The sequence below is a fragment of the Cryptotermes secundus genome, unplaced genomic scaffold (assembly GCF_002891405.2).
Source record: "Cryptotermes secundus unplaced genomic scaffold, Csec_1.0 scaffold646, whole genome shotgun sequence".
NCBI classification, from domain to species: Eukaryota; Metazoa; Arthropoda; class Insecta; order Blattodea; family Kalotermitidae; genus Cryptotermes; species Cryptotermes secundus.
The window spans coordinates 31,789-44,355 of NW_019722433.1; the positions used below are offsets into that span (position 1 = coordinate 31,789).

Sequence of the window (12,567 nt, forward strand, 5' to 3'; positions counted from 1 at the left end):
AATGTAGCGCCGTGTATTTTGGTAGATATTAACTAAAGTTACCGATGAGCATCTTGTCTCTGTTCTCATGGTTGAAGGGAAAGCCAATATAGCAATAAGTTTCATGCTCTGGCTTTTTGTTTGCTTGGTTGCTCGGCTGATTCCTCGATTCTGAAGATGGAAGCAGTACTCTCTCTTAAAATTCGGTATATTATACCAGACTACATGGCGCAATACCTCTGAAAATAGTAATTTTCATATTGATCGCAGTGAGAACCACAGATCTCAAAATATGGATCCACATTAATTGAGATCAATATTTTATTCAAAATACTAAATGAATGCTACACTCCAAGCCGTCGACTTACAGTGTTGTTAGTTTGTGATTCATAGGCCTCGCTGTTGATAATATTGACACAATAAATCGCTTATTGCAAGATTCAGTTTGAGATATTTGAGATAAATACTCTTATATTTTCTCAGTAAATATTATTTATGTTCAACATGAGAAGACACTCAACATAAGCTTATTTGAGATTTACATTTTAAAAGTTCAGTTCTGACAAGTCTAATTTTAATTAAAAAGACGAACAAAATTCTTTACTTCCATATCCTACCTAACCTATAAGCTTACAGGTACATGACTAGAATGAGTCTGTCTCTCAGTTGATAACTCTTCAAAACACACGGCAAACTAAAGGTGAAAGTGGCAAACTGCTGCAAAAGAATAGGCTCATGGCCTTACTTTTTACTCTAATCAGAGACCCAAAATAAAAGTATTGAACCACTTGATGGTAATGCTGTAGACGTAACATTATATCTGATACATTGTTGACAACTCAGTAAACTCAGTTTCTTTCTTTTGTTGCAGAAACTGGAAAGGAAGGCTCAATTTTAAAGGTAAGTCCATCTGAAAGGCCGCGCCATAGCTCAAGGGGTTAGTATATGTGCCCACGTGAGCGAATGCACAACATTCAGTGCTGTCAGTATAATTTATATGTACCCACGTGAGTAAATGCTTGCTGTTCAGTGCTGTCAGTATAGTATATATGTTCCCACGTGAGCGAATGCCCACTGTTCAGTGCTGTCAGTATAGTATGTATGTTCCCACGTGAGCGAATGCACACTGTTCAGTGCTGTCGGTATAGCTTATACCTATGTGCCCACGTGAGCGAATGCACACGGTTCAGCGCTGTCAATGTAGTTTATATATTCCCACGTGAGCGAATGCACACTGTTCAGTGCTGTCAGTATAGCTTATAAGTGCCCACGTGAGCGAATGCACACGGTTCAGCGCTGTCAATGTAGTTTATATATTCCCACGTGAGCGAATGCACACTGTTCAGTGCTGTCAGTATAGTATATATGTTCCCACGTGAGCGAATGCGCACTGTTCAGTGCTGTCAGTATAGTTTATATGTACCCACGTGAGTAAATCCTTGCTATTCAGTGCTTTCAGTATAGTTATATTCCCACGTGAGCGAATGCACACTGTTCAGTGCTGTAAGTATAGCTTATAGTTACTTATGTGAGTGATTGCTTGTTGTTCAATGCTGTCAGTATAGCTTATAAGTGCCCGCGTGAGCGACTGCACACTGTTCAGTGTTGTCTGTATAGATACAGCAATATATACCGTCTTAATTCACAAAAAAGTTTGAAAGTAGTGAATGCAGGCTTAAATGCAGTTGTTATTTTTTGTCAATTTTGGACAGTTTTAGGTTTAAGGTATTTTCTCGGTAAATTCTTGGCCTTTTAAGGGTATTTCTTGTCATTTTTTGCCATTTTAGGTAATTTTTCTTCATATGTTCTCTGAAATGTGAATAATATGGAAGCGAAGTATTTTTTCTCTTTCTCCTTTAGGTCATTTTTCTGGATTTCTTCGGTTATTTTTTAAATATTTTCAGGTCATCAAAATCCGGGCCCTGCGTATTACATTTTTGGGTCATATTTTGGGTCATTTTCTGGATTTTTTCGGTCATTTTATAGGTCATTTTTTAAATATTTTCAGCTCATCAATATCCGGACCATGCTTATAACAAAAGGCAGACATTCTAATAAGAAATATTTAAAAAAGGGAAGGTAAAGAAGTAGTATTTTCGGTTCGGGAAGAATTCCCGGGATTGTCAGTGGTGTTTGCGTGTTTGGCGGCTACGGGGGAGAATTGCTGGACAACAATTGATAATTGAGTTTGCCTTTGATATCACATCTCATGGTAAAAATGCCTCCAGCCTGCTGGTCTGGGCATATCAGTTCTTCAAGAAAGGGGAGAAAAATCTATTAAAACTTTTAATAATATTCTCGAAATGAAATAGGGTATATATATAATTATCATGAAAATACAGTCAGTCATATGCGTACATATAAGAAAGAAAGGAATTCATGTTAATTAAAATTTTCATGGAAAGGATTTCATTTACTTCCTTTCCTTTGCACTTGATTATCGCTTTGATGTTATGACAAGGAAAAGAAAGCCAGACATCGAATTTCGCTTCTTCTGCATACAGCCAAAATTCACTTTCGCAAATTCAGGCTTCAGTTGACGTAGTGGGAGAGCTTCAATTTTTAATCTCACAGCAACTGAAGAATGTCAATTAAAAAAATACTTAAACTGAAGAAACAAATTATGTAAATCGACATTTTTTAAAGTACAAAATTGTCACTCACAATTTCTGTACTATGTATTATACTTCCAAGCGATTATAATAAAAGAAAACGATTTATCGTAGGCACTCGATCCTGTAATTTGCTTCCTAAAATAGGCATTCCGATTAAATATTTTTCCTCCATATAAGACTGTAGAGACTCCAGTGATAAACTTTTATTTGATGGCAATGAACCATCTGTTTACACAGTAGGTATAACTAAAAATTCCTTAAATTTCTGAAAAATATGGCAAATATTCAGAAAGAAACATGTCAGTGACATAACGGGTTTCCAGGTTAACTAAGGACATTATACGAACTGCAGATTTACTTAGCACCGAATGAAGATGACCAAGTGGATAATACTGAGGGGCAAGCGATCATGACGTATGTAAATCATTCTATTATTCTCCTGGAGAGACTGAGGAGGAACGGAAAAGACCTCAGTCAGGACAACCGTTGCTCTGCCAAAAGACCCGGTTTCATTAGAAAATCTCTAATACGAATATTACCACTTGTGTAACTTTGGTCTCAGATGATCGGTTGGTCAGGTGAAAGTTTTGTTCAAGATAACAGAAGCTCTTCCCGAAACTCGAACCAAGGACCGCCCGAATATAAGATATACATATGATCTAACATATTCAGAATTAGTTCGTTAACTTCTTAGATTTTCGGGTAGAACTCCATGTTATAAGTGTGTATGAGTGTTAGTTTCGTGCTCATTAATACCCGTTCTGCCAACTTGAAACATGCGGAGTAAATACAAAACCAATCCGAAAGCTTGTGACTTGTTAATGCGACAACTAATTTCAGCCCATAGACTAAGTCTACATCGATGGACTATTACGCAGTTTAACAGCGATTAATGAATTGAAAAGGGAAGGTGATCGCAAATAAAGAGTGGATAACAGTTTAGAAGAGAGAGTTATACCACTTTTGCAGGCAGACCAGGTATCCCTATCTAGATATCTATGGCTGAACAGCCGTTGTGGACCTTGGCCTCTTTTTCAGTTTCCTAATCCTCTGCACAGTCAGTAGGACACCTCGGACGGGAGATCAGCCGTTCGCAAGGCCGATACCTACACACATAACAACAAAAAACACAGAGTAATCGCATAAAGATATCCATTCCTCGAATAGGATTCGAACCTAGATCCCAGTGTTCGAGCGGGCGAAAACGGTTCATGCCTTAGACCATGAGACCACGGTGATCGACCGGGTGTCCCTGTACTTGAACAGAGGCCAAGGAAAATGACAGATAACTTCCATCAGAATTAATGTCTCCTTGGATATGACGCTGTCCAATCTGGTAGAAAATTACAAAGAGAAAACTTCTGCCTTCATATCCAGGGTATACTTCTACCCTGAAGGTGGAAACATTAGCTTTCTCAGATATGTAGATAGTTTTCTATCAGACTAAGTTGCATTACGCCCAAGAACATAGCAATCTTGACACTGAGTACAGTATAAACCCCATATCTCGCGGCTTCCACCCAGACAGCTCGACTCGCTCTTTCCTCTCATAGACCTACCTTCTAGAGATAAACTCGTAACTTTTAGCAGTGATGTGAGGCATATATTTGTATCAAGGATGTATTTTATCTTTATCTCCTTTGAGAAAGGATTCATTTAGTTATTGTTTATCGAGCTCCTTAGTGACCCCTCTACCAAAATAATATTGTTGACATGATCGTTTCGGACAATGGAGAACAAACACCACTACAGTGTCGCTCTGCTCAAATAAAAATGGAACACATAATTTCCTATACTCTTATTGATATGATGTGGGGGTGAAACTTCATCTCTCTTCCACGGGAAGGAACATGAAGTTTATACTGTACTGAGGTTGTTCAAAAACAGGATGCTTAGGATCGTATATTGTTCCAAGAAGGAGGAAATAACAGGAGGACGGACAAAATTGCCCCAAACGTGTTCTGTCCAACGAATATTATTTTTAACGTAATAAAATGACAGACCATAGAAGGGGTGGATATAAATCACCCCTGGGAAGAAAGGAAATGGCTTATAAATTTTAATTTGAAAACTAAACCTAATAGAAGCCGGGATAGCGCAGTCGGTATAGCGACTGGCTTTGAGCTGGATGACCGAGGGGTCGGAGTTCGAGTCCCGTTAAGATCAAGAATTTTCTCTTCTCCACTTCCTCCAGACCAGCTCTGGAGCCCACCCAGCTTCCTATCAAATTGGGACCGGGTTTCTTTCCCGGGGGTTAAGCTGCAGGGGTGTGAAGCTGACCACTCACCTCAAACTAGTGATGTGATCAGGAAAATGTGGACCTATACATCCACTCCCACATACGCCTTTATGGCGTAATGCTTAAGTTGTTAAGTACAGGGATAATTTTACCTTGCGTTTTACCTAAAACTATGTCACTTGGAAGACCTAGACGTAGATGGAAATATTTAAACCTAGTATGGGAACGAGTGTGCTTCATTGTCAGTTAGTTAATCAGATCGTTGCATCATCATCTGAAATTACTAGATTGTAGTTTCAACTTACTTCTCTTATTCATACGCCTTCGGAATATTCAAACCTACGTACGCAGAGCTTATCTTCCATAAGGTTCCCTTCACTTGATATGACAATAAATGGACTTTAGTTAGTCTCAGGGCATGTTATTACAGTATATCATAAAAAAATAGATTTTAATTGCATGGATTGGCCTTACCTGGCTCAGAATAAAATCCAAAATGTTGGTGCGAAATTTCTGGAGCTTCCGAGCAATTATCAGCCCCTCAAGTAATACCTCGCTCTATGGAATTAGTTGTTTGTTTGTAATTCATGCTAGCTGAATTTTTCAAGTGAAAATTCTAAAACTCGCCCATGCGCACCAGATGTATACTCCCAGGAGACTAAAGTTACGAGTATTGCTCACCGGAAGTATACTCCCAGGAGTCTAAAGTTACTAGTACTGCGCACCAGAAGTATACTCCCAGGAGACTAAAGTTACCAGTACTGCGCACCAGAAGTATACTCCCAGGAGACTAAAATTACCAGAATTGCGCACCAAGAGTATACTCGCAGGAGACTAAAGTTACCAGTACTGCACAACGGAAGTATACTCCCAGGAGTCTAAAATTACTAGTACTGCGCACCAGAAGTATACTCCTAGGAGACTAAAGTTACCAGTACTGCGCACCAGAAGTATACTCCCAGGAGTCTAAAGTTACCAGTATTGCGCACCAGAAGTATACTCCCTGGAGACTAAAATTACCAGAATTGCGCACCAGGAGTATACTCGCAGGAGACTAAAGTTACCAGTACTGCACACCAGAAGTATACTTCTAGGAGACTAAAGTTACCAGAATTGCGCACCAGAAGTACACTCCCAGGAGACTAAAGTTACCAGTATTGCGCGATTAACAAGTGATGTGGGAAAGGAGTGAATTTTATCAGGAAGCTTCTGCTCACCCCGTCTCCTAGCAGTCAAACAGTCACTCAGGCGCAGTCGTTAGACAATTTAAAGGTCCATCATTTTGACCCAGCATCCTCTTCAAATCTGTGCCCGAGTACGGCAGAAGCAATGCAGGTTATAATAATTGCTAATAATACACAATTAAGTAATTTGAAAGCAAGTGGGTCAAGATAACAAAAGTCTACAGGGGGATGTGTTCTCTCTTCCCTCATTTTATGTGGGTTTCTGGATCTCAGATACAATTTATTAAATCTTTTGTGTTTGCCCATAGATCGAGGCAATAATGCTTATTCCTGACAATTATAGCAATGTACAAAAGATCTGAGTCCCGTTTTTCAACCATTCCCATCATTAGTCATCTCGAGCCTGGTTTCCTGAGTGCATCAATGCTTACACTGTGTCTTGGTATCATAAAAATCTTGTACAATAATTTTACATGTTTAATCTCACCTCGTTTTATTGACCTTTTTACTTGATGGACCACCTCTGTGATCTAGTGGACAGAGTTTCTGGCTACAGATCCAGAGGTCCCGGGTTCGATTTCCGGCTCTACCAGATTTTCTTGGAAGTAGTGGGTGTGGAACGGCGTCCACTCAGGCTAATGAGAATAATTGTGAAGCTATTTCAAGGAAATAGCGGCTCCGGTCTAGAAACCCGAGATTAACAGCCGTGGGGATCCGTTGCGCTAACCACGTGACACCCTCTATCCGCTAAAGTTGGCACTAAGTTCGCCGACAAGCGGCGGTCGCTCGGTCGGTATAGTTCGCTTGCGGACTATAGACCGCGGTGTTGTATGACTTTTTAAAATACACATACAGCTACAATAGAGAACGTGGTGCGAAAAGTTCCGAAACAATAATATAATGAGTGGACTCTAAATAGTGTAATAACCGAACGGACGTTCGTGTACGCCAAGTATGTTACAGCACCTGGCAAGCTTAGAAGCATTAATTTTGAGATTACGTAACAGTAATCTGCACTTATTGTGAGATTCCTCGGGAAAACGTTATCTACCCTCATTTCGAATTCCATTTTCCAGGGTCAGAGGCAGAGTTACTTTACGACTGCCCGTTTACGCCAATCAGTTAGTCTTGGCGACAAGCCCCTTGAGGCTCATGATCAGCATTTTCTTTTTCAACTGAATACTTGCTTTCATAGTTCCCATGTAACATCCCCTCTGACGAGAGGATGGGTTTGTAGTTTAGAGTTGCTGCTGGTACTCGTCAGCGCAGCAATTCTCAGGTCCGACTCCCTCGGGACTCGTGACCATATTTTACTGTCAGAAATTCGAGACTCGCCTAACCTGGAGGGCAAGGTACCTGTATTAAGAAGGCACATAGCGGCCTCCGTAGTCTAGGGGTAACGTTCCCACCTCATGACTCAAGGTACGCGGGTTCAAACTCGGCGGAGGTTGTGGAATTTTTAAGGGGGGAAAAATTCAGGGAACAAGTCCTCCGGGAGGGACTTTAAGCCGTTGGTCCCGTGTCGTAGATTTACGGCACGTAAAAGAACCTCATGTCTCTATGAGACCTCTGAGCTAAATTTGGCCAAAAAGTTTCCTGCCCAAAGTAATTTCCAATGCCTCCGGTAGATGGGGGAAGTATTAGGTACCACTGCCAGAGGAAGGGGGACCTCTCTGACAGAAAGGGACTAACTATTAGATACCACTGCCAGTAGAAGGTTGGAACCTCGCTGGCAGAAAGGGGCTGATAGTAAGCACCATTACCGGTAGGGTATGGAGACAGTAGAAATTAAAAGGGGGACGCACATTGGACCAATAACTGGTCTAAGTGCATGGGGAAACACATCCCCTCAACACTGAATACTGAAGAAGGCGCATCGCACAGAGAACACGCAGCCAGTAATTAATTGAACAGTTTAGCAATCTGAATCTATTGTGAATTTTCCGACAATGTGGGATATATATCCAGGACTCCATTTGTATGGACGATTTACTTTGTTACACATTGCTCAATAAAACATTCTTTCAAGGTGTATAGACTATAGTAGCTGTCTGGTGCAGGGCGTTCAGTTAAGCAGGAAACTTCGCAACAACGTTGACCCGGCCCAACATTCCTCACAGATTGCTGCTGTATCTGTAACTGTCACGTTGCGCGTTTATCAGCGCTGATGACTCATTTTGCTATCAGCAGTAATACTAGAAATCTGTAAGGAATGTTGGTCCTGGTCAGCGGTGTTGCGAAGTTTCCTCCTTAACTGAACGCACTGTACTAGTACCTTTCGAAATTATTTAATTTGTGACAGAAGAACAGAACATATTTTGATTTAGCAGGCCTGAATCGTGATGTAAGATCCTCCTTTCTCCTGTTCTCTCTCTTCCGGTTTCTAGGATAAGACAGATTTGTGGCGTAAACTATATAAATTGATTTACATCCATCGCTGTGGCTTTTCCTAGGCAACAATGTGCTGATCAATGCATACAGCGATCAGTGATATCTACAGAGTTTAGTCCTATAGCCATGAGGCTACATTGTGGTAAATAATGGAAAATGGGCCTAGGCTATATGTGGTATCACATATTCTTAAGGCGCGTCCACATTACTCGTACTCGTCCTCGTGCTCGCCGGGAGACTCGTCTGGCTTTTACTTGTGCTCGTAAATCTTCGTCTACACTACTTCAGTTGCTCGCCAAGCTTCGGCGCGTTAGAATCCATATATTTACTCGTAGTGCGTACTCGTATTTTAATTTATTGTCTATAGTAAAAGTAAAAAAAAAAGTAAAGCTATGGGCCGTGAAGGCCCATAGGGTTGTGAGACGTTAAGGGTCCCACATTACCTTGACAGTCGGCTCAAAGATGGCGGTAGGGTTGTCAGCCTTACGCACCGACCGCGCTTTACTCCCCAGGAAAATTATTTAATTAATTCTTGGTACTCATTTCTGTTAGAGGCTGAGTAAACCCCAGGGCCTAGTGCGGCCGTAAGGATTAGGACAATTGAAAAATATCCAATTACCTCATCGGGACTTGAACCCGCGACCTTCCGGTGTGTAGCATAGTACCTTAACCACTACGCTACCGCGTACCCCAATTTATTGGCTATAGTTTTAAATTAAAAATTAAAAATTTGTTTGGCTCGTGACTTGTTATATCGTCCACATTACTCTCGAGCATAGCGAGTCACACGAGCACGAGTAATGTGGACGCGCCTCTAAGATTACGATCTTCTGGGATGTGACTCTGTTCAGTATAGTAAATGGGCACGAAACTAGAAAGAGCATCACTGAATTCTTGTTATTCACCGCAGTGAAAACCGAAGACCTTTACATGCAATAAAATGAATGGTCAGTTTTAGTGTTGTTTGTGCTGGGAGAGACTCAGAGGAGATCGGATATTTCGACTGGGAACTGCTTGTAATGTTTCCCTGCTATGATGCTCCTCCATGGAGTTTTATTTAGGGGACCCATACACGTACGTGTCTGGCTGCGAGTCTCACTCGGTTCGGGTTCCAATGAGCCAAACTCGTCCGTGTGTGTCGCCAAGCTCATACGTGTGTGGTGAAATTAATCCGAGCCCGGCTCCTCACCGAGCCGGACTCGCGAGCCAGACTCGTAGGTGTATGGGCCGCCTTAGAGTCGTTTCTTCCAGCCACTGTTCGTATGTCTTGTTCGGCGCTCTCTAGCCACCTTCACGTAGGCGTACTGAAAGGGTCGTAAATCTGTTCTAAATATACGGTTCAGATTAAATAGGCCTATAAGGCAGACTTGCGCAACACAACAGAAGACATTGCCACGCGTCAACCTCTTAGCTAGTGGATCTAAATACGTAGTGTCATTTGACACCCACAACTTTGGATAAGAAAATTCTTTAGATTATTTTCCTTATTTTGAAAAAATTAGGAAAGCGGATTAGAAATTAAAATTCAGATTTCTTTATTAAAATCCGTGACTGATTTTAATGATAGGAAATCTATGTAAGAGGATGCATCTATCGAAGAAAAAAAAATAAACTTACATGATCGCCATGTTGTCTGTATGTGTGTCTGTGTATTTCCCCATTAACATCTGATTGCCTGAACCAATCTTTATGAAACTTGGTATGTATATCATGGAACATAAGCCCATCTCATTTGCATCCTTCATAAATTCCTCCTATCAGTCTTTATGTCTATATGTGACTACATTTTTCGTTGCTAGATAACGGCTCTGTTAAGACTTTACCGCTGCAACAAATATATATATATAAAAAAAGAAGAATTATTAGACGCGTCGTCGTCTGTGCTGTCCTTGTCGTATCAAGGGAAGTAGGAGATTAGTTCTTCCCAGAACTTCTTGGATTTGTAAATTATTTAACGACGCTGTGAGTAACGAGACCATGTAGGACGCGCCATAGCTCAAGCCGTTAGTCGCTGGCTTCCCACTGCGGCGGCTCGGGTTCAATCCCGGGTCTGGTCAAGTGGGATTTGTGGTGGACAAAGTGGCGCTGGGGCAGGTTTTCTCCAAGTGCTTCGGTTTTCCCTGCCAATCTTCATTCCACCAAATTCTCCATCATCATAATCACCCGGGGCAGGCTACAAGAGGCCAATCAGTGGCCGTCGTGCCGAGTGAACCCAGTTGGACTTCCCCCCCCCCCACTAACGAGACCATGTGGCGTCGGAAGAGAGGACTAAAACGTAAAAACCTTCTGAAGAGAAAGAACACAAATATTTCTGGCTCAGATTCATCTTAAACATACTTGTTCTCCTTCGTGAAACTTTGTAGTTATCCTACTGTACTTATGAGAAAGATAAGCCGAGAATGCGTTACAAGAATCTTTTCGTTAGAGCTGTGAGGTCGGAAGTGTGAAGAAGAAATGCAATTATCACCCCTGCAGTCGATATTTCCCAGCATGCCATATATCATGAGGGAGAGGGCAGACAGATTGCGAAACAATGGATTCAAATATTTAACTGTGGGGAGAATCATTCTATTATCTTCCAGAGTTTGAATCACCGCACTCCAAAAGCACCCACCCTCAGCTGTCTTCTGATTCACAGAAAGTTGCTACATTTAGTTTAATATAACTCCCAAGGAATTTTATGTAGAATTAATCCCGTCCACAACAGAACTTGGGCCGGTCACAGTAGACGCGCGGTCTAAGGCATGAACTGTTTTCGCTCGCTCGGGCGCTGGGATCGTGGGTTCTAATGCCAATTAAGTCATGGATGTTTGATGTGTATGCATTTATTCTCTGTTTATGTTGTCCTGTGTTTATATAGAGGCCTTGCGATAGGCTGATCACTCGTCCAACCTGTCCTATCATCTGCAAAAATTATTACTGAACTGAACAGGGCCTGGACCCCGAATGGGCTGGAAGTTTCATTAAAAAAACAAAACTTGTGTTACACTGATATATTGGGTTTTTGGACTTTATCCATCGTCCTGGTTTTTAAGATAACTAATAAAAACACGACGTTTCGGAAACTGGATCTGTTTCCGTCCTCAGGTGAAGGAAAACACCATCGTCAGAATCCTTTAGTAAAAACTTGTGTTAATCTGAAACCTGGTTTTATCCGAAAATTCTCCATTCCCATGAATTTATACAGAATACTAACGCTGGCGTCTCAGTGAGGACACCAGAAAGTCCTCATGTTAGGAGTATATATATATATATATATATATATATGTGTGTGTGTGTGTGTGTGTGTGTGTGTGTGTGTGTGGTGGAAAGAGTGTCATGAAGAAGGGCGTTCTCCGAGATTCTTCGGTTTGCCTCTACTAGTAATCATTCCGTTATTTCTCCATAATCAAATCTCTTCGCCTTCTGAAGAGTACGACAGACTTCACGAAGCAGAACGTAATGACATTCTTGGTCTCAAGGTCAGAATCTTACACCCTTCCAAGAAACAAGGAAGTTCTTAGTTATGAAAATAAATTAAAATTCTTTTTCGTTTCGTAGTCGCACAAATGTCAGCAGATTTAGAAAATTCTCTATAATTAATAGAAAATGAACACTGAGGGACTCTTAACTGTCCTTATGTTTTACATTCTGCGTCTAATGTTTATTTTCGAATTCTGGGGTTTAGCCGCATCGATTGTTAAAGCTGCTCCACATTGTAATTGTCATCTTCAGATTAAATTTGAGGAGGAAACGAGAAATGGAACCTCTTCAGCGCTCGACGAGACTAGATGCGGAAAGCTGAGGTTTTACAAGAATTTTTAAAGTTTCCTATAAGGAATAAATTATTATTGTGGATCGTACATAAAGGAGGTAGGACTCCACATATTGTGAACCTCTGTGCTGTGTCTCGCTCCTCTGTCTGTGAGGAACTATAACTTTTGTTTCGTAATAACATCCTGATTCCTTTCTCTGGGTATTTTTCAAGAAGATGGCCTTGCATATACGGGAACACAGCTCTTGCAATACAGTACCATTTATCGACCTAAATGAAGACGCGTTAATCGGGTTAAGAAAGGTGAGCTTTGGTAAACTTCTCGAAATAGAACTCCAGTGGTTCTTAATCTTCCGTCCCACCTGCTTTTCTCGTGGTAAGTTCCCTCTCTATCCGTTGCACAAG

The 12,567-nt window shown here is 41.2% G+C and overlaps 1 long non-coding RNA gene across 1 annotated transcript in view; it reads left to right on the forward strand.

Annotated features, from left to right (window-relative positions):
• Positions 1-848: 848 nt before the first annotated feature.
• The window catches only part of LOC111861422, a 590,763-nt gene continuing 579,044 nt past the window's right edge, over positions 849-12,567 (forward strand). Inside the window, exon 1 of the long non-coding RNA XR_004512677.1 lies at positions 849-879. This is a non-coding gene — a long non-coding RNA (uncharacterized LOC111861422). The remainder of the gene's footprint in view (positions 880-12,567) is intronic.